Source organism: Schistocerca piceifrons, chromosome X, assembly GCF_021461385.2.
Source record: "Schistocerca piceifrons isolate TAMUIC-IGC-003096 chromosome X, iqSchPice1.1, whole genome shotgun sequence".
In the NCBI taxonomy this organism is placed as follows: Eukaryota; Metazoa; Arthropoda; class Insecta; order Orthoptera; family Acrididae; genus Schistocerca; species Schistocerca piceifrons.
In genome coordinates, this window is record NC_060149.1 from 76,622,299 (window position 1) to 76,642,524 (window position 20,226).

General features: G+C 37.2%; 1 protein-coding gene across 1 annotated transcript in view; it reads left to right on the forward strand.

Moving 5' to 3' along the window:
* Window positions 1-6,232: 6,232 nt before the first annotated feature.
* LOC124721951 overlaps window positions 6,233-20,226 on the forward strand; it is a 37,749-nt gene continuing 23,755 nt past the window's right edge. The window contains exon 1 of the mRNA XM_047247115.1: window positions 6,233-6,638. The gene's annotated coding sequence lies outside the window, so the exon portion shown is untranslated. The remainder of the gene's footprint in view (window positions 6,639-20,226) is intronic.

Genomic DNA, 20,226 nt, shown 5'->3' on the forward strand with positions numbered 1-20,226 from the left:
ATGTATCTCAGCTCTGGTTTCATTTTGCCTAACAGGAGGCCTATAATCCTTTCTAGCATTCTCCTCCTCTTTTAAAATATTTTATACCCTCTCAAGGTAATGAATAAATCTATCAATATATTATTTTATTACGCCAGTACAAAGCCAACTTATTCTCTATCCCCATAATGATCTTTTCTGTCTCCACTTTAGAGCTGATATACGACAAAGTTATGACCCATTTTTGTAAAATACTCTTAATAATCTCTTTCCTTGGATCATATTTTCACCTGACCAGAATTTGTTTAAAACTTCCATCTGTTTTCGTTTCCCCAATATCCCTCAAAAATGACTGTTTAAAATCCCCTATGTCGTCATATTTATCTACTGCCCCATTTCCCCAAACTCTAGCTCCCCCCTCAAATTTGATGTAATGAAACTAATTTTTTGTTTATCATTCCATGATTTGTGCAAGACGTCCTGAAAATCAACCCATAATTCCTTAGAATGTACATTTTTATTTGGATCGAGTTGCAAAAACTGCCAATGTGTCACACATGCAATTTCTGAAGATTCTACCTCACCACCTTAGATATTAAATATCCACTATTGTTAGGAACACTTTGTTCTCCTCTTTGTAGTCTACCATCATGGTTACTCAGTTGTTCATCTACAGCTGTACTAAACTGATTTATGTTAGTTTCCATGTTAGTAAATTTAGCAGCCACTTGCACACCAAATTTCGCACACACATCCTTTCTTTCCTTGATTTGATTTTCCATTATAATGTGACTGTCCTCACATTGTTTTCCCACATTATTTACTTGTTCCTGGATTTTATTTAAATCTGTATTTAATTGTTCATCTGTTTGCTGCCAACAGCAACTTGCTTAATCCGAGACGTCAATTCATTTTTTACAGTTACAACATCCTTATTACATTCTTGTTTTACTTTACTAATGTCACTTTTTGCACTGTCAGTAAATAAAGTCATATCGTTTTTCCATAAATACCTTAATTTAGAAATTTTGTTTTCCATACAGGATTCCATTTCTACTGACAAGTTAGTAATCCCTTGATTAACATCAGAATGCAACCCATTCGTTTTAGTGTTCATTTCAGAACCCGATCCATTAACTTCAGTATTCAAACCATTCATTTTAGTGACAATATCAGAACCCATTTCCTTCATATGTATCAAAACATTCGCTAACATTTCTGAAACATCATCTTTCTGTTCAGAAGCAATTGGCAATGGTTCCTGGTTTATTCATGTAACAGTAACAGGCATAAACTTGACATTGGTTTCCGCCATGTTTTGTTCATTGTCTGTCCCATAATTAGAAGACATTGAATGTGGCAAGCCACTATCATTCGCTTGTGATGCATCAAAACTAAATTCACCAGCCACTGTATCATCTGCATATAGTACTTTACCCAAATTTATCCCCACACTCTCGTCTACCATAGTATGGTTATTATTTTGCTCCACGTTCACAAGTTTCTTTGCACACACACACACACACACACACACACACACACACACACACACACACACACACACACCAACACACACCACACACACACCAAACGAAGTAGAATACAATTTAGCTTTTCACGATTGTTGTAAGCATGGCAAGATGTTACAGTGGGTCCATTCGTCAAGCTCTCCCCGCAGGTGTAGTTTCTGGGTCCACACTCCGTCCTCTACTGCCAACTGCTGCAGACACCCAGCTGCTGTTGCTCGTTATCACGCGATGTTCAACTGTTGCCGACATCATTAGCCACCTTCTCCACAGGTTGTTCTAGCCGGTAAATCTTCCACTTCGCTATTGCTGTCCTTTCTGAATCACCTTTCCCTGGATCACATGGTTCCTCTGTCTTCCTATTAAAGTTCATTTATGCATGTGAGGGTCTTTCTTTTATTGGGTGAGGACAGTCACATTATAATGGAAAATCAAATTAAGGAAGGAAAAGATGTGAGTGCGAAATTTGGTGTGCAAGTGGCTGCTAAATTTTCTGACCTGGAAGCTAACATAAATCAGTTTAGTACAGCTGCATTTAAAGTTAGCACTCACTTGAACTTCACATTTCCTGGACGCTAAATGCACCAATTGTGGTGGGGCAGTGTTGCTTGTCTTTGTTCACTCTGTCACTTATCGAAAGTCCACCTACCTCGATATTCCTTCCTATCGACGTCCCTTCACTCTGTAGTAGCAGATACATGCTAGGCAGTGTAAAGCAACCTTGATGAAACCACTACCTAATACCTACCACACAGAGGCTGCGTAACTCGAGTTGAAAGTCAGTTCCTGAAAGTTTATATTTAAAAAATCGGACGTTCGGAGGATGCAGTCTACTTGTAGAAAGCATTTACAAATTATATTGCATCTGCTTTTTCATTCATATGGAAACACATGAAATGGCTATCAAGTCCGCATTTAATATGGTAAACTTTATCCTCCAAAATTCACTGTCTGTAGAACAAATTTTCACTCGAAAAGCAGCCAGAATTTTTGCAAGCCAGACCTGACTAGTTTTCGCCATCTAACAGTCACAGACCCACCACTCTTCACGAGTTAAACATTGGGTTGTTTCAGTGGTCTTCTTAGCAAGAAGTGATCACCAAAGTATTCCTTACAGAGCACGAAATATGCCATATGGAATTGTTACTATAACCAGAAAGTTCACATGCTCACAAATCTCCAGTTATTTAATATAGAAACACCAAACTTTCATTAAAATGTTCATAGATCCAGTCATCTCAGTCACAACACGTTCTAACCAAACTGAACTCACTAGTTCTTCATCTTACAGACTATTTTTAAGGAGCTATCTAACATGGTGTTATCCATAGGCCGGTTAGCAAGCGACTATCACGAGCTATTACATTCACTGCCCACTCCACTATATTCACATGGGAACAGCTTAATTCTGTTGGCTGCTGATTTAAATGACCAATCAGAATGTTCCTTCCAAATCATTCTCACGGCGAAACTTGCCTTTCCAATCACTAATCTGATAGTAATAAATGTCATTAAAACTTCAATTTCTAGTATATTGTTTAATCAAAATAAGGAAAGTTCAAAATATTCTCCTAATCGATAAATAAACTTATTCTGCCTCTAACTTTCATTCTGGCTGCTTTTATACAAAAGCAAGCTCACACTGACATACATCATCTGAATCGTGGTGGCACCTTAACTTTCCTACCGTTCGTTTGTACAAGATCTTACATAAAATCACATTAAGTTTTAACATATGTTCCACATACACTCTCTCAATCATTCTCATGCTCTCACACAAAAAATTATAAGCAAATAATAATTTTGAGCGATTTTTGTATTATGTAACATAAAATAACTAAAGTTTTGAAAAGAAAATTCAAATTAATTGATTTTATCCACTGAAAACTTTGCAATGGCTTCAAATGATAATGAAAGGTTTTAGGACTTTTAGGTAATTTTTATTATCTCCAGAACTATAATAAATAAAAATCTGAAATTTTGACAGCATTATTCCATTAATAACAGAAGGCTGTGTGCCAAATTTGAATAAAATGGAATAGTAACTAATACGGATTATTTAGTTTCGTAGAGCGTATGAATTTTCATACCGACTGAATGTTGCTCTATACAGTTCTCACGGTAGGCAGTGCCAACTGCGCTGTGAACGAAGCAAAAAAAACGTAGCCATCCTGCAGCCACCGTACCAAATGGCTGCATGCCTTACTGCAACAAATGCCATCTTGTAATAACTTGCTACATTACAACGAGTGTGCAATATTTCTTGCCTCAAAATGACATATTTTGGATACATACACTCAGTCCTCGGTTACGGACTCATGTTTTGGGGAACAAGTGATGGAAATATTGAGTCTGTCTTCAAGGTACAGAAAATAGGTGTACGGATAGTAACAATTGCAGAAATTGGGCCCATTGTACTGATTTATTCAAAAAACTGCAAATTCTGACTGTCTCGTGTGAATAAATTTTCCAAGCTGTAATGTATGTAAGTAAAAATATTCATTTATATGCTACAAACAGCTCAATAGATGGCCATGAAACTAGATCCAGCAACTGCTTGTACCTAAACAGGAAAAACAAGTCCAACACACAGAACAGTATGCTATATAATTACCTAAAACTGTACAACAGACCCCACAAGAACTAAAAGGTGTAAATGAAATTCATATTTTTAGCCATAAGCTAAAGACATATTTTTTTAAGAAAAAGTTTTTACTAGGTATATGAGTATTTAGAATAATCGTAGATAGCTATTTAGTAGACACAAATACCACATAGGTCTATATAAAGTGACAGATTATGGCATAATTATAAATATTGTAAGAATTGACCTTTAAAAATTGTAGGAATTGAATTATGAATATTGTAAGAACCCATGCATGTTTTTAGTACATAGGACACAATTAACAGCATCCATACAATTTGTTTTGTTGTATGGATGAATAAACATATCATATCAATCAATCAACAGTTTCTATTCTCAATTTGTTCATCAAAACACAAGCTACAATATGTCGAAGATCGTCACTGTATTTTTATTACATCCCATGTATATGGCCCATCATTGAGATAAAAATAAGGAGAACTGTCATGATGTCAAAAAGTTGAAGTCAATGTCTCCCATATTAGTTGCCCAAAACATTACCCTCAGGTACGATGTTGCAGTGCCTGTATTGTTAAGAAGAATGATGCAATGTTCCTTCAGACATTCATGCACGTTTGGAGGAACAAGCACTGAGGCGAATACAGCCATTATGAAATACCTACATGAAATGTAATTGCAGTTGCGAATATGAAGAAACATCAGCTCTATGGAGGAATGACGACAACGAAAATTCATGCCGGGTAGGGACTCGAACCCGGATTTCCCGCTTTATGCGAGGGGTCCCCTTAACCGCTTTGGCTATTCTTGCACTACTCACGGTTAAATTCGAACTTCCATGTGTCGTCGTTTCTACGTCACAGACTGTGCTCATACACAAATTATGTAATTCCCATACAGTGGAGTATATTTTACTTGAAAGTCTCTACGTGGTATTGGCGGATAAATACGATGTTGCAGTGCAGTGTGTTGTTAAGACGAATGATGAAACTGTTCCTTCAGACATGCACAAATTTTCAATGTCGTCATTCCCTTATTGCAACGTTTTTGTTCGCATTCGCAACTGCAAATACATTTCATGTGTTTCATAATGACTGTACTCGCTCCACTGCCAGTTCCTTCTTCTTAACAACAAAGGCACTGCAACATCGTATTTATCCGCCAATACTAGGCAGTGACTTTCAAGTAAAATGTATGGGAATTACATAATGTGTGTACGAGGACAGATTGTGACGCAGGAACGACAACATATGGAAGTTTAGATCTGACCGGAAGTCGTGCACGGATAGCCAAAGCAGTTAAGGCGATTGGTTGCCTAAAGTGGGAAATATGGGTTCGAGTATCGGTCCGCTGCAAATTTCCAATGTTGTAATCCTTCGTACAGCCGATGGTTGCTCGTATTAGCAACTGTGAATTCATTTCATGTATTATCTTTTGGTGTTTTGATTGTTTCGAGTGATGAAAGTTGCTTGATCAAAAATACCAGCTTGTGTCGTTTATGGGTGTGCTATTCGCTCTGATCGCACCGTAGTCTGAAATGTAAAAGAATTACATTTCATTCGTAAGTGGACTCGTTCAACCGTTATTTACTTTCATATACATGAATTTTGGTTGCATTGTTTACTTTTACTGTAGTGATTTTATTTCTGTCATTTGGTTTTAGATATCTTATCAGTTCAACTCGAATAGCTATCTGGGCGAACGCTGTGAAAAACATAGCTAAATATTTTCTCAGGTTTTTCAGCAAGAGGACATAGACCGAAAATCAACTTTGTCAGGCTGTATTAAGGAAAATTCTGGATTACAAAAGCAGCCTTTTCACGTCACATATTTCTCTTCTTAGTTATTCGTAATGTCTAACAAAAGGAAAGGTACATTAATGAGGATCAGTTAGTCGTATTACTGATTCAAATGTGCATTCAAGGCCAGAAAAACGATCGAAAATATCTTCCTGACGTTGGGTTACTCAAGGAAGCATTATAACATTTTATATCTAAAACAGATGTTGCGTGCACACAACACAAATTAAGAACAAGTAGCAATTATAAACAGTGGTCTGCTAATGTTTTGGGGCATCTAACATGGCGGCGCCGGCTTCAAAGCAACGTTCAGCGTCTGTAGCGCCATCTCCCCTTATTACACCTCTATACGGCACACATTCTCATGTTAGACTGTGACATCGCCTGTGATTAATTTATTGATTTTCTCGATTAAGTGAAAAATGAAAGATCTATGGTGGGAGTGTCACGTAGTAGCAATATCTTTGTTTTGTGCAAAGGCAATTGGATGGAATCGCGTTTACATCAAGCCGATGGAGTTGTCATTCTGTGTCTGAAAATGTAAATATTTGTGATAAACAAATGAGACTATGGATTTTTCATATTATGGCATTGAACACTAATGCTCATGACTATACAACACTTCATACGTGGTACTTCAACACTCTTAAATGGGTCCCTGTGCTCTTCATATTTACGATCGTCGTGCATGCGACTGGTTGTGTTATGCACACGTACTTCTGATGTGTATATGTGAGTATAAGTTTCATTGTGATGTTATCTTAGTTACCTACGTAATGGGTTTTCAAATATCCATTTTTAGAGTTCCTACTGTACATGTTTGTTGTAACTTTAAGCGAAACTTTGCGGCAATAGTCGTGTTATGACGTTTAGTATTTTCAAACGTTAATCGGGAGAGTATTCCAAGAAATTTGAGATAGTAATTCGTAATTTTTAGTAACTTCGTTGCTCCAACATCTTTATGCGTCCTCGTAAACAAAAAGCGTATTAAGAATGTCACAATGGCATTCTGCTTGAACATGGTCACAATGGCAGTCTGCGAGAACATGGTATTTATAATACTTTCATTCTACTGTCTTACTTAGACTTTGTTCCACCAGTGCTAAGTAGTACATCTGGCTACAGGTTTCCTTCAGCTGCCAGGATTTCACCCTCCACCCAGTTCACGTCCATGGATTGACGATCCCTAGCCAAAGTTCGTTTCCAGGTGTTACAAGGTCTTCTACTTCCGCATCCATCCGTTCGTTTCTACAACAGTCCTGATTAGGGGATTCTTCCATCTGTTGTACGTGACGTGCCCAGAAAACTTCAATATTCTTTCAGCAACTGTTTTGTGAAGGCTGTAGCACCATTACTGATGACTTCATTATTTGAAACGTGGTCACTATATCAAATCTTCAGACTTATGCCCAACCATCATTGGTGAAAAACATTGAGCTTGTGTGCTGATATGATCGACATTTTCACGTGTGTGTATATGGCCATAGAGAGGTACAGTCGAAACTTTGTGGTCATACTTATGGGGTCTAATAGCCGTGTGTTTCACATTCATTGGAAGACTGCAAAAGCATTAATAATTCTGCTTCTGATGTCCGCATCTACATCCCCGTTGTTACGGATAAGGCTGCTGAGATTCGGAAATCACTGTACTATTTGAAATTTGTTTACACTCCATAAAATATGGAAACATGTTTTGAACAACATTCATGGTGTTGTGTATTCAGTTTAGCTCAAATTCTCGACTTTCGCTGTTCATTACATCTTTTGGTGCTATAGATTGTCAGTGTATTATTGTCTGTGGTGTATATCACACACTGAAAGTTATCTTGAGCTAATTATGTACATTTCTGCTTTGGAGACTTGGCAGGGAACGTTGCTCACCTAATTAAGTTGTGGAGCCTTTTTCAGCTCAAGAATATGTATAATAAATACTCTACTGTAACATGCATTTGTAAAGTGATATGTGATTCCATAGCGGTTTTGAGTCTCTGTAACATTGCACTGTGTGACAATAACAGTTGTGTCAACAACAGAAGTGTGAGGCCATATGAAGTGAAGTGAACCAATAAGGGTTGCTTGACCATTTATGAGTTCTGTAATGACTTTTTTATTTGTTGATATACAGTAAATAGCTAGTTCAAAACAGCTTTTAAAATTTATCATCTTGAGCCTTTTCAGAGAGGCAGATATGTCTCTTGAGCTGCGGGGTCACATTTGAGGCTTTACAGACATTTATGATAAATTAAGTATCCTCAGACAGGGTAATGCTACAGGAATGAAACACACACCATTTTTATCAGAACATTCTTTCTATAGTTAAAGTCCAAAAACAATAGCATAAAACTAATCCTAGTTCAAGAACATGGGTACCAAACTTTTAAATCACGATTGAATAAAATACTGTTTTCAAGGGTTAAAATTTCAATGAAGGAGTAAAACACCACAGTTTATTTTCATAGCACATTCAAATATGTTACACACCATAACACTGACAGAGTCCAAAATAAATCTCCCTCATTTTTTAAAAATTTTTAAAAAATCTTAAAAACAGGATTATTTTTCACATATGTTAACATATAAAAAATCAAAAATGGTCAAGCAATCCTTACAATATTACTTCATATGGATTGACTCAAAAGTGTCAAATCATTTTTGATTTTCAGTTAAACAGAATATTTAAAGTTCCTCACTGGTCCAGAATATTTCATGATTCTTGCAGCGTTTCTTCACACACTTTATTAGAGAAATAGGAGCCTTATCATTGATGCTGTCTTGACACTATTTTATCACATTGAACAATAATCTTTATTGAGTTAAGCTGGCGTTTTCACCTTTATGGTCTAACACACACACACACACAAATATATCCATTGGTCCTCTAAGGGTCTGTCTCTCTTGTCAGCTTATTACCTTTTCATGTTCTACATTTATGCTTCAGGTTCATCTTCTGTCAGTGACTTCACCTTTGTCGTATTTACTTAGCTCTTGAATGTTTGTAATTTCTTCATTCTCATTTCTGATTGTACATCTTGCTGTATCAGCCCTATTTAACTTGCCCTGTTGCAGGAACAGGTAGATGGAGGTAATTGAAAGTAAAGGAATAAACAGGAAATTTGATAGTGTGCATAATAATTTGATACTTGCTGGTCACAACTATTGTGAAATACACTGCTGTGTTTATATGTAGAATTATTATTATTATCCTGTATGACAATGACTGACTGTGTAATTATTCACAATTTTGTCTGTGCAGCAGAATTTCATAGGGATTTGTCTGTAGCATTTTTGTGCATTTCGTGTGCAGCTCCAGTAGTAATAAAAAAAAAAGTGGTGGGGGGGGGGGGGAGGGGAGGAGTAAGATTAGAGTTTAATATCCTGTTGTCGGTATGGTTCTTAGAGGCAGGAATGAGGATCAACCAAAAATTGTGATTCCACCGGTCTGCTTTCATCCGGGGCATAACTGTTGTGTGACATAATGGCACAGTGCCTTTGAGTTGGATAGTGTTTGTATACGGCTTGTTGCAGTATTTGGTTGTGCTTTCATGTTGGATTTATATGTTTCAAAGTTGTTCATTAGGTGTGTTACTGAGTCGTTTGACATTGTGAGTTGAGTTTATCAGGTTGTAATTGGAAGTGTTTGTTCTGGTTTGCTAGTGAGTTACTTGGATTTTATATATCGTACGTGATGGATTCATGTTTGAGTTCGGAACTGTTCACGCCATGGTGCTTCTTATTTATTTATATTTATTGTTCTTCTTCTTCTCCTTCTTCTTCTTTTGTCAGTTGTGTATATGACACAGATATATGGGTCACTGCTTCATAGCAATGGACGTAGATAATTTTTCTTGTAGCAGTTCACGGCAAGGGTCGGTACTACCTTGCAGGTTCATGATTCAGCTACTTGTGTCATCTGGAGCCTCATGTCTGAAGATGGCCCCATAGATTAAAACTGGTTACCAGTATCAAAAATAAATAATTTATTGTAATTTGGACTGCTTTTTCTTTTTAAAAAAATTGAAATTGTTTGCCAGAGTTCTCTTTGTCTAACATTTTTTATTAAAATTCAAAAGTAACTTCCATATCTAATTTCTTTATTTCATTTATTTTATAATCTATCATCTAAAAAGCATGAATCTTAAACATTCGAAATACTTTACTGATGCTGCATATTGAAGGTACTAAACATCCTGAAAACAGCACCACACCAAAGTGGTTCTGAAATTCCTCATCTTTTTTATCATATCATTGACCTATGTGAACAAATAAATATGAGGAATTAAACAAAGTTGGAATTAGTAAAAGGCTATATTATTCTAAATAACCTGTACATAGACCTTCCAAATCATCAAAGTCTTTGGAACAATGTGGAAGGTTGCAGGTAATTCCAGAATGTATCAGAATATTATAGAACAGTCTGGAAAATAACAGAAGCAAAAATTAATAGAACTATTTAATATGATGTGTTGATTATTATTTTATGGTTTTAATTTTTAAATAAAAATATTTTTAGGTAATTTCAGAGTATAACAGCATCTTCTAGAACAGCCTGAAATCATCCATATAATTCAGTGTGTTTTGGCTAGAAGATAAAGGTGAAGATGTAGGAGTCAGCAATTTAGTTGTCAACAGGCAAACAAACACAACATTTCAATTTATTGTCAAACAGTACCAGTAAGCTTTTCCGAAAATGACAGTGGTTGAATTTTAGGGCGTTTTCTGGGAAAGATTGTGTTTTTAGGGTGTTTTGCAGGAAAGATTGTGTTAGAAGTGTATTCTGAATGGGGTCACAGGATAGCATCGTGTGCTGATTAATTACATATCCATAAAAGAATGATGTAGATGAGTGTCAGGAACTAGACTTTCTTCAGGTTGTGAATATGTGTGCTCATTTCAAGACTATTTGAAAGTTAAAATATTTACAGTGGTGACTTAATCTGTGTTTAAATGCTTTGACAGAGTATCAGTGACAGTGAGCAGACAAGAAGTAGACTCCTGTGATGTGGGTGATACAGATTTCATGTCTGCAGAAGAATTACATTCCCTGAACTAGTGATTATAGAGGTTGGTGTTACCTCTGTTAGGAAACCATGGTCAGTTAAGTCATAATGTGTATCCATTAAGGAAACTGAGAGAATTTACTTACTCTTTAGAGATGACACCAAAATGAAACCGACCAAGCTCTTCAGAAGAAGATGAACGAAAAGAAGCTTGCGCAACTTTTCAGGGATTCACATCAAACACGATGTTAGCTGACAACATAGTTTTTCATGACAACGTTCTTGGATGAATAAATAAATAAATAATGTTCCGCTGATTTTTTGCTGCGTCAATGAAGGTGAGTGAGTTCTTACTGTTGCCCAGTGTCCCTTGCAAAGAAAAATATTTTTTATGCCATTCCATCTGTGTACATGGTGGACAAATCTAGGTGCATGGTAACTGCAGAGGAATGTTTGGAGAACCAGATCCTTACTATGGTCATCCTGTTAACAAAACAAATGTTCAAACTGCATAGCCATATTAAATGAAAGATAAATGGTACTGTTTTGACCAGAGTGCCAACAAAAATGACATTGGAATAGTTGCAGGAGAAAAAGTGGTAAAAGTTAAAAGATACATGACCCGCAGTATTAAAGAAAAATTTGCCATATATAAGAAGAGACATCCAATATTCCACATTCGAATAACAAAATCTTATGCACTACAACCTAAATTGGTAACTTGGCATTCATCTAGAGATATCTGTCTATGTGTGGATTGTGCAAATTTTGAACTTTGAAGAATTTGTTTCAAATTGTCACATATAACATCTCAGTTGGATGTGGGAAGCCATTAGTCTTATGTAATGTACTGTAGAATAAGAGACTTTGTTTCAAGAGTGTGGTGATTGCCCTGGACTCACCTTAAAAACATTTTGTCGAGAAAACATAACAGATTACTCTTCTGAAGTTACATGTGTACTATGGGACGAGAATAAACTTGCTAAGAAAACTGTTGTCATTGATACCTTCTTTGGTGAACTGAAAATGGACAGTGAAAGCAGCAACACACAAACATCTGAAGAAATTGCAGCAGCAACAGCATATTGCAGAAGTGATGGGACATAGTGAGGCTTAACAGGCGTGTTTAGTGCTTCACTATGGTTTTGCTGAGTAGCGGTCTGTGATTATGCCATAGGAAGTACAGGGGTATGACTGCAGTAAAGACCAAGTTTCAATATTTACAGGAGTGACATATATTCAAATGAGCTGCATCCACAGACAGAAAAGATCATAATCATTTCTTATCGTGTCCCTTACCATTTCAAAAATCAGTACCAGCTGTTTGAATTAACATAGTCAATAGTGCCAGCTGTAGGATGGATAATGTATTATTGGTCGTGGCAGGGGCCTTGTAATGAAGTAGGAGGTCGACTGAAGTACAGTGCTATGAAACATAATCTTTCCTGCTGAGTACAGCTGTAATTCAGAATGCTGAGGATTTTAGAAGAGTGGTAAAGCCATAGGCCCAACACATCAACAGCCATCATCCTGTTGCCAAAAGCGCACCTTGAAGAATTCTGCCAACAAAAAATAGAAGAATGGTCCAACCAGTCTACCTGGGAACAAAAATTCAGAAAAAACACTTCTGGATTCAAAGTAATGGTGACTGAACGTAGCCAGCCGCGGTGGCCAAGCGGTTCTAAGCGCTTCAGTCCGGAACCGCGCGTCTGCTACGGTCGCAGGTTCGAATCCTGCCAAGGGCATGGATGTGTGTGATGTCCTTAGGTTAGTTAGGTTTAGGTAGTTCTAAGTTCTAGGGGACTGATGACCTCAGATGTTAAGTCCCATAGTGCTCAGAGCCATTTGAACTGAACATATGTTGCACAAACTTTAAGGAGTAAGAAATAAGAAAATTCCATTTGTCCAACCAAGATCTCATAAACAACTGAAGATTGTTCACATTCACAACCTACAAAGATGGATTTCATTGACCTGTGTGTATCATTGTGATTGGTGATTTGCAGAAGTTATAGATATCAGTTACGAGTTGATTGAAATCATTATGAACTTAAAGCTACTATGTAGACCAAGTGCTGTATGTAGATTTGAAGCTCCCAGACAGCAACGATACCTCCAGTGCTCACTTCCACTCCATGGCATTTTGAAGATTTCAAACACCCCAGTTCCTGTTGGTGCCACAGGAAAGCATCACTGAGTGTCAAAGGAAGATACCGACCCAGTTGAACACATGTTTAGTGTATTGAATTGCTGATTTCAGTTTTAAATGCAGTGCACAAAGGTGTTGTTGTTTGGAACCTAAATGTTTTAGGATTTCAATATATATTTTGGAAGTTTTTATGATGTTTGAAAACTGCCTAGTGAATATCATTAAGAAGAATTAAAATGCTATGTCAAAGAAGACTAGGTTTTGATTTCATGGTATCAGTATACTAGAAAACAGTAGTGGATGTTTAAAAACCTCTTATTAAACTGAAAAGTGGAAGTTTTCCTTTTTAAGGAATACTGTACTATGTGGTACTGATAAACATTAAAAAAGACTAATTTATTATGATTGGCAAAAAATATGTTTTTTTTTTAATTCTAATTAAATATGTGGACACCTATAGCAGATGATCTTGGACACACATTTCTCAACCAAGGATACTGTTTTAATGATAAAATTGTTATATGTCACATTTAAAAATCTCAAACCATTCCAGAGATGGAGCATTTTAAAATTTTTTGCACATGATGAATGTTTCCAGATTTGCCATTTTTGGCAGCCTGTATATCAGATCAGCAGTTTCTCCCCCCCCCCAAAAAAAAAGTAAATAAATAAATAATATTATCTTATAATGTTGGCCTGAATTTTAATGTATCTCAAATCCAATAACATGTGAGACTGTGAAGGGGAGAATTTTTTCCTTTGCTTACATGGATTGATGTGGATTGAGCCAGCAGCATCTTCTGGACTGCAGCATAAATAAACTATGGAAACTTAGTAATAATATAAGTTTAAAACAGAACATAAAATAATTAGCCATGCACATTACACATGGTATTTACTAAGAAATATTCCGTAACTAACATCTGCAGCATGAAAATGTGGTTCTATTATTCAGAGACCATTTATTGATTTATTCAGAGTTCTGAATCTAGGGGACACTTGGCATCTGATATCCTTGGCCATTGAACATATCGGTAGATGCAGTGTTTACCAGAGTTCATGGCACAAACTTTGATTACAGTAGTATTGTAGGAAAAATGTAATTTTTTTCATCCATAGAATTTTCTAATTAATTACATTCATATATTACTGATTCATAAGTAGCAAACAACTGGAGAATGAAATGAACTGTGAATTATTCGTGTGGATGACATACCATTGTAGTGGGGAAAAAAAATTAGTATTGAGTCTGCTGCTCATATATTAAATTTTGTTGCTCATGCTTGTGATTTCTTTTGGCAGATTATCAAAAACAGGCTCTCAATTTTGCATTGCAGATTTTTTTTCCGTTGAATATTAATGACTAAGCTACCTTGCAAATAATGAAAGTTACAGAATGTTGGAAAAAAGAATATTTTGTATCTGGTATCTGATAAAGCAGTGACTTTATACAAATCCCACTTCCTTGAGAGACTGTTGAGAAAAGATGAAAGTTGTTGTTGTGTTCTTCAGTCTGGAAATTGGTTTGATGTAGCTCTCCATGCTAGCCTTTTGTTCTCTGCATAACTACCACATCCTATATCTATTTGAATATAAATGCCTTTCTTGCTATTGTGAGTGTACATTTGATATAGCCTCCCTATTTCAGTAATCATCAATTACCTTGCTGCCTAGCTAGCAGAGCTCCTCTACATCTCCTCACATCTGCCAGTCTAATTCTCACAGCATCTGATTTAATTCAGCTACTTTTCATTACCCTTGTTTTACTTTCGTTGGTGTTCATCTTAAAATGTCTTTTGAAGACACTAAAAATTCCATTCAACTGCTCTTCCAAGTCCTTTGCTGCCTGTGACAAAATTACAATGTCATTAGTCAACCTCAGAGTTTTTATTTTTCCTCCCTGAACTTCAATTCCCTTTCCAAATTTCTCCTAGGTTTCCTTCACAGCTTGCTCAATGTACATATGAATTACACTGAGGATAGACTGCAACCCTGTCCCTCTCCCTCTCCCTTCCCACACACTGTTTCCCGTTAATCTCTGTTAACTCATAACAGCAGTCTGGTTTCTGGACAAGTTGTAAATAACATTTCGGGTCTTGTATTTTATTCATGCTACCTTCAGAATTTCAAACAGTGTATCCTGGTCAGCATTATCAAAAGCTTTTTCTAAATTTACAAATGCTACAAACATAGGTTTGCCTTTCTTCAACCCATTGCTTAGGATAAATCATAGGGTCAGTTCTTCCTTGCATGGTTTTTTTTTTTCATTTCTCCAGAACCCAGACTGATCTTCCATTTTTCTGTAAATAATTTGGCTCAATAGTCTGCAGCTGTGACTTATTAAACTGTTGGCTCAGTAGTATTCACACCTAACAGCTCGTGCCTTATTTAGGATTGGAATTATTACATTCTTCTTAAGTCTGAGGGTGTTACACCTGTTTCAGATATGTTGCACACCAGATGGAATAGTTTTTTTCATGGCTGGTTTTCACAAAGTTTGTCACCTGAGCTCTTTTCTCCAAAGGTCTCCATAGTTTTCCTGGGCGTCTCTCTTTCCCCTAGTTATGTGTGCTTCTGCAACCTTGCCTTCTAGCCATTACTGCTTTGTCATTTTGCACTTCCTGTCAATCTCATTTTTCAGACATCTCTGTTCCTTTGTGTGTGCCTCATTTGCTGCATTTTTTGCATTTTCACTAGTCCTCAATTAAATATAATATCCTCTGTGTTATCCAGGGATTTATAGTAGGCCTTGTCTTTTTGCCTATGTAATCCACTGCTGCCTTCCATATTTCATGTCTCAAAACTACCCATTCATCTTGTGTTGTATTACTTTCCACCATTTCAGTCTAACATTGCCTAATGCTTCCTCTGAATCTCTCAACAACCTCTTATCCTTTCAATTTATCCAAGTCCCATCCCTGTAATTTCCTACCTTTTTGAATTTTTTTCAGTTCTCTGCAGTTCATATGAAATAAATTATGATCAGAGTCCTCATCTGCCCCAGGAAACGTCTTATAGTGCAAAATCTGGTTTCAAAGGGTCTCTCTTACTAGTATATAATTAATCTGAAACTTTTCAGAGTCCCCTGATCTGTTCCATACAACCTTCTTTCATGATAATTAAATGAAATGTTGTTGAATCAATTATTCTCTGTGCAAAACTCTACATGGCAACTTCCTCTTTCATTTCTTTTCCATTTCCACAGTCCATGTTCCCTTGCTATTTTCCATATTTTGCCTTCCATACTACTGAATTCTAATTAAATTTTCATCTCATTTAACATCTTTCCTTTGCTCATCACACTTTCTTCCAACTGTTTGTCATCTACAGAGCTAGTTGGCATATAAACTTTTGGCTTCATGTTTGTCATTTTTACAATAATGCATTCTCTGTGCTTTTCTTGGTAGTGTACCCCCATTACTGTTTTATTATTCATCATCAGATCTTCTCCTTCTTTACTCTTATTTCATTTTGTATTTATAACCCTGTACTCACCTGACTAGAACTCTTTTTCATCCTGCCACTGCAGTTCAACAATGCCTACTATATTTAATTTCAACCTGTCCATTTCCCTTTTGAATTCTCAAACACACATATTGTATTAAATGATCTAACAATCCACATTCCAACTAGAATGCCAGTTGTGTTTTTACTAGGGAGACTATTTTAACTCTAGAATATTTCACCCAACAGGGTGCCATCACCATTTAACCATACAGTAGAGCTGCATGCTCAGGGGGGGGGGGGGAGGGAGGGAACTAACAGATGTGCTTTCCCCTTGTTTTCAGCTGTTCACAATAACAGCACAGCAAAGCTATGTTGGCTAATGTTACCAGACAAATCAATCAATCATCCAGATTGTTATCCCTGCAACTACTGCAAAGACTCCTGCAGAAACCACCCCTATATTGTGGTTGCACTTACGGTACAGTTATCTGTAATGTTGAGGCGCACAAGCCACCTCACCACAGCAAGGTCCATCGTTCATGAGAGGGATGTAAGTTATCCAGTCAAATATTTTCGGGTCTGTTGTGTCTAGACAAGACAGCCTAGACACAATGAGAGGGAGCCGAAAGGCACGCACTACGCTCACGCGGATGGCGTGAGGTCTGAAACAGGATACATAATGAATGCTATAAAGAAAAGTACGTAGCTTCTGGAATACTTAACTTTAATCCATCCTTGTTGTATACATCGCTATTGACGATATAAGTGAGACTCTTTAGATACATGCAATGTTACTAATGGCGCCTTGCTAGGTCGTAGCCATTGACTTAGCTGAAGGCTATTCTAACTATTGGCTCGGCTAATGAGCAATGCTTCATCCATGTAGTCGCTAGCAAAGTCGTCCGTACAACTGGGGCGAGTGCTATCCCGTATCTCGAGACCTGCCTTGTGGTGGCGCTCGGTCTGCGATCACACAGTGGCGACACGCGGGTCCGACATGTACTAATGGACCGCAGCCGATTTAAAACTACCACCTAGCAAGTGTGGTGTCTGGCGGTGACACCACAGGGTCATGCACCATCATGTAGAGAAAATACATCAGAACAACATATGTATACTGGCCAGTGCTTGCAACAGGGAAATGGAACAAAACTCTCTGTCCAAATGTTGCCCATTTTGTTATGAAATGTTAGAAAAGTCTTTCTTTCTATCCCCTTCTGGCAACATATTCATGGGAAGTGATCATGAGTACTCACTCATTCAAACGATTGTTAATGCCAAAAAGGAAATACAGTGACCCCATGCATAAAATACTGCATTTCTTGTTAATTGAAAGGCAGAGTATTTTGTATGCCTTGAAAGAGTCATTCCTGTGCTTTTGGCACCTAAAAGGCTATGTCAGTATCTTTTGTCACCAGGGTAACATCAGAAATTGCTTTGGCAAATATGTCACAGCTAAAACAATTGTCATCTTGGGTATGCCCAAATGACACATTGGAAGTATCTAACACTTCACAGTAAAATTTTGGAAAATTAATTTAGGATACTTGTCCAGTAAAACTTCACATGTTGTCATCACAGTTATACCTCTACACTCGTACATTTAGTTTGATTGTCACATGAAGGATTATGAGAACTCTTTGGGTAGAGTAAAGATGTGCCATATTTAATACGTTCTTTGAGTGGCTGAGGAACTGCACAGGGCTGTTGTATTATTCCTTAACCTTCTATGTGAGTATGACGGATATGTCCATCCCAGCTCTGCAAATTTACAATGTGTTGGGTGGATATATCTGTCTGCTGCATTCTGTGGCTAGTAGCTGGTGGGAATGATGGAGTTATCAGCTTGCTGTTGAAGCTGTGGTATCAGTTGAGTTTTGTCCACTATATGGCAGCTCTCTTCAGGCGACAAAGCATATTCTGGGCTAGTTATAACACTTTCCACTCAAGCATGCATCGACAGTACGCACCCTGTGAAGCAGCTGCAAAAGCACAACTTTTTTGTCTGTTTTTCCCACTGTGTTAGTGGTCTTTTGCAATGGCAGAAAGAAGTCATTTATTGGATTCAGAGATAGAGCAGCTGCTTTTAGAAAGTGATGATAATTTCAGTGACAGTTCTGAAACTTCTCAAGATATGGATCTTGAGGCTAGTGAAGGTGACTTCGATTCAGAAACTTCTGGTGATGAGGCACTACTACTGCAGATGGTACCTAGTGCATTTGAGCATGCTAGTTCAGTTCGTGATCAATATTTGTGCAATGGTAGCAGTGGTACGGTTGTGCCCCTAAAACAGTATGCTATGGCAAGCTGTTTTGTGTGTTACATGCATGATGCTTAGTGCAAAGTAATAGCTGAACAGATAAACTTATATGCACAACAGTTCATAGCTTCTCTCCACAATTTAGCAGCCCACTCCATGGATTGCCATTGGCAGGATACTACAAGGGATGAGGTTGCCTGCCGTCATAAAAAAGGAAAAACTGAAAAAACGAGAGTACATAACAGAGTACAGAGGCAAGCAGATGATAATGAAATGGAAGAACAAAAGAGGCATTGTTGTGGTCAGCACCTTACATGACAATGCATCTTTAAATGTCAACTCAAAGAAGGGAATCCTTCAGAAGCCACATGTTGTCACTGATTGCAACAAGAATATGGGAGGCATGGATAGGTGTGATTCTAAGTTGCAGAATTATCAGATGGCTAGGAGCAGACAGAAAAAATATTATCATGTTTTCTGCCACTTGCTGGAAATTGCATGCTTCAATTCATACATTCTGTACAAGAAGCATGGTGGCGAACAAAGCAGAATGAGCTTCAGTGGAGAGTTGGTCATATCCTTCACCACAACAAGGGCCATCAGTGGGACGCCCATCTTGAACACCAAAACACAACGCCTTATAGCCAGGCATTTTCCAGACTTTATGCCATCCACAATGATAAGAAGATCAACAAGGAGACGTGTAGCGTGCACAAGAAAAGGCCTTCACAAGAGACTATACTGGTGCACAGAATTTGAAGTTTCTTTGTGTGCAGCATTTTGCTTTAAAATGTTTCACACTGAAAGCAACTTGTAATATCATGAAAATAAATTTTCATTAACTTGTGCAATATATTTTATTCATTTCTACCCAATATCAATTTGAATTCAAAAATGAAAAGGGGCGCACTGGTGCAAAGTAGCCACCGAGGAAGAGGCATGTGCACATGAAGAGGTTAATAGTCTTTGCAGTAGTTTTATCTGAACTCATGTGCTGCTGTTAACAAACAGATCCTCTGGTTATTATAAGAACAGTAATCACAGTAACATTTTTTTTTATCCTGTTGATGTGCATTATCTTGAAGGTGTCCCCATTTAAGGCAAGCTTTCTAAGTCATTTAGAATTTTGCTACTGTTAGTGGGCAATACAGTTGAAGATCTTTACTTAACTCTAATAGTGTTTGTATGTTTGCGTTTCAAACATACAACAAACTCCCAGTTCTGCAATTGTTGAATAAAATATGAAGTGAAGGCATAATTATTCTCTTACTATTAGCACAAATGTTTACTTTGAGAATACACTGTTGTGGCGTAACAAGCTAGCTACGCCACACTGAGAAGGGAGCCGAAAGGCACGCGTACGCACACGCCGACTGGCGTCAAGTCTGGAACAGGATAAGTATTGAATTCTAATAAGAAAAGTATGCAGCTCCTCGAATACTTATCTTTTATTCTTTGATGTGAATT